Here is a 3,109-nt window from a genome sequence, read left to right as displayed (position 1 = left end):
CAGGAAGGAGAAGGGAATAAGTAAAGTTCCTTTAAGGATAATTCTCAGAAATCTCATCATTTTTCCTTGCATGTAATTGGCCAGAATTTAGTCACATGACCACATCTAACTTGGAAGAGAAAGTTGGAAATGTAGTGTTTTAAGTGGTCTCCAGCTCATAATGCAGGTTCTGTTATGAAGAAGTGGAGAGTGGATACTAGGAAGCAACTGACAATATGTCACAGCTGAAAAATGGTTCCTTGTTTGATGTACCTGTATTGCATGACCTTTAAGATGTTTTTCCCGTGTAAAGTTTATTTTTTTTATCAAAGAATCTATTGAGTTTCTGGTTAAGGGTCATAGTTATTATATTACTAGCAATGAGAAAAGTTGAATAATAAATACTTTGCTACAATGGTTTGCATTTAAAATTGAGCAACTGGCATTTAAACAATTTTAATATAAGATTTAGATTCCAAATGGCCAAATTGTGACTAATGGGACTTTAGTCATTTTTCTTTGTTTTTATCATTGAGAGAAATGAGAATGCATTGAGAATTTAGACATCTTAACCATTAAATATGTACAATTTCTGCTACATAATGACTACTATTTAATTATATATAGTTTATAATATTTTTATTGGTAGTGAGTCAAGATTTTTTTAATGCCTAGCACAGTGTCTTATATATAATAGATATGTAATCAATGAGCGCTCAATTGAATTGACCTTCACTACTCAGTTAAATTTATGTTCCTGATATTTAGACCCTCTATAGCTTTTGCTAATATTCAATCAGAAGTCTCATGACAGTATTACACTGGCGCTGATTTAATGTGATTGTATTGGAAGGTTATCGGTTATTGCTATGCAGAGAAGAGACCAGAGGGGACCAGGTTCTTCTGGTAGATACGTAAATGATTTTTCTTTGATGGTGACCACACTTGCAGCTCCAGGGTCTAGGAAATCCTCCAGAATGCTGAGGTAAACAGAGCTCAATCAAATCAACTCTAACCTAGAGAATAAGGATTATCATGAAATTCATTACTAAGTGCAATTACCATATTTATAATAGTCTTTAATCTTATTTAATCTTTCTCAAATATCGACTTGGTAATATACATGAGTGCATTTATTTTCTTTGTATCTGAACTACATGTCCTGTGATTTATCTTTTAAAAATGACATAAAATTGCAATGTATGTGATCCTTTAGTGATTCTCTGATTACAAGTTATACAACAGAACAATACTTTCACTTATTATTAGATTTAATTTGTCTTTAGAAATATATGCCTAACTTTGGAATTAGGATGACTTTCTTTTATTAGTCATCCTGGCACTGTTTCAGTTTTTTACCGGGTCACCTTGATAACGTATTAAACTGGAAAACAAATGGCACATATTCACAGACTTATAAAGGGGGTCACCATATTTATTTAGCACCATTGGCATCTATTTGGCTCCTAGAGTCTCTACTTTTGCTAAATTGTAGTCTACAACTTAGGTATTTTAAAAATGTCTTTTAAATTTTTTCTATACAGAACAAAACTTCCTCCAAACCCATGTTCTCTGCTGGCTGGGTCAGGGGCTAGAAGGTGGGACAGTAGAGGATAGCTTCTTAGATTTACTGTTAAAGGTATTTTTTCCATCTGTTTTTTCCAGTTTGCATTAACTCAGTCTTTTAAGGGGAATGTTCTTCATGGGTTTTCTCAGGTGCCCCTTCTCTTAGCCAAGATGGCATCTGTGTGAGGGAGAACGCTTCTATTCCCCTCATGATAATGGGGGCAGATGAGGAGAAATCAGTTGTCCACATATAGGTCCTGGTTCTGCCTGTTGGGTTCTCTCACTCTCCCTAGAATTAAGTTTGGGTTTCCTGTTTGTTGTATAGCTCCTGGCATCACCATTGATTCAGGGCTGGTAAAACCTGTGAACTGTTTCTTCAACACATTTCTAGCCCTATGGTGTCACTTTGCTGACTTGGCCCACTGTTTCCTTACTGGCACAGTAGACTCAAGGCTCAGCCAATTCCTTTCTTCTGGACATCGCCTTGAGGTGAGCTGAATCTGCCAGGGTGTCACCCTGGCCCTAAACACAGAAGCTGCATGTCTGTCTTTCTGGTGTTCAGCTTGCTTCCCTCTTCCATGAACTCCAGAGAGACTCTTGTGAGAGGGGGTAATTTCTCCACTATGTGAAAACTGGGAGGCACACAGAGAATCATCATGGCCCTCTCTCTGCCATTCCCCTTCTCTGGATATATCCATTCATGTGTGCCAGGACACCCTATAAGGTTGTGTCCTCGATAGTTTATAGCCATTCTTCCTTCCTATTTAGGGTTTTTGTTCCTTCGTCACCCTCCCACTTGTGTGGTTTGGTGTGGAGGTGGTTTTTGTAGAGAAGTAAGGACATGGTCTCCTGTTTCTCTTCCTGTAATGTCCCCTCCTCCTAGCACTAGAAGAGCTATCGTATGCAAGGCCTCTCCATGCTGTTTCCTCCTCTTTCTCGAGTTGGCTTTTGCTCTCCCATTTCCCTGGGGCCATAATGATGGAAAGGTTGCCCTGGCTGTGAGGAGGGGGCAAGACCCAATAATGATAACAATCCAAGAAAATGATTAAGAGGCATTTAAAGATTTACAGAATATTGTTATTGTTTCACCAAAATGCCTTCCCCATTTTCCTGAAGTGTACTACTTTATTCATCTCTGTCTTTGAAAAAATACATTTTTAAAAATATTTTTTCCTTTAAATTTCTAAGTAGGATGTGAGTTCCTAGGCTGTTATATTTTTTTTTATTAGTAGAGCCATTTAGAATAGTTAAAATAATTTTATTTTAATCAATTTAAATAACATTATTTAAGTCAGTTACCAGCATAATGGATAGCTAGAATAGCTAAGCCATACAGTTCTGTATATCTAGTGACAACAAGTTTTCAGTACTCAACCCAACAATTATGGGCACTGATAGAACTCTGGCCAGATCAAGTTCTCCATGACAATTAAATTATGAAGCCCAGGATTTTTAGGAACCAGATTTAGGTTAAAGTCTACTTCCAGGGATAGGACTGTATCCTCCTGGTTAGGAAAGCCAGGAAATTCCAGATGTGGAAAAAACCAACCAAGTAACAAATCAG

At 37.2% G+C, this 3,109-nt stretch overlaps 1 protein-coding gene across 1 annotated transcript in view; it reads left to right on the top strand.

Moving 5' to 3' along the window:
* PTGER3 (prostaglandin E receptor 3) overlaps nt 1-3,109 on the top strand; it is an 83,221-nt gene that overhangs the window by 63,250 nt on the left and 16,862 nt on the right. The gene's annotated exons all lie outside the window — the stretch shown is intronic.

This window comes from Pteropus alecto, unplaced genomic scaffold (assembly GCF_000325575.1).
Source record: "Pteropus alecto unplaced genomic scaffold, ASM32557v1 scaffold25, whole genome shotgun sequence".
NCBI classification, from domain to species: Eukaryota; Metazoa; Chordata; class Mammalia; order Chiroptera; family Pteropodidae; genus Pteropus; species Pteropus alecto.
Note: the sequence above shows the minus strand (reverse complement) of the source record. Positions and strands in the feature narration are given on the sequence as shown.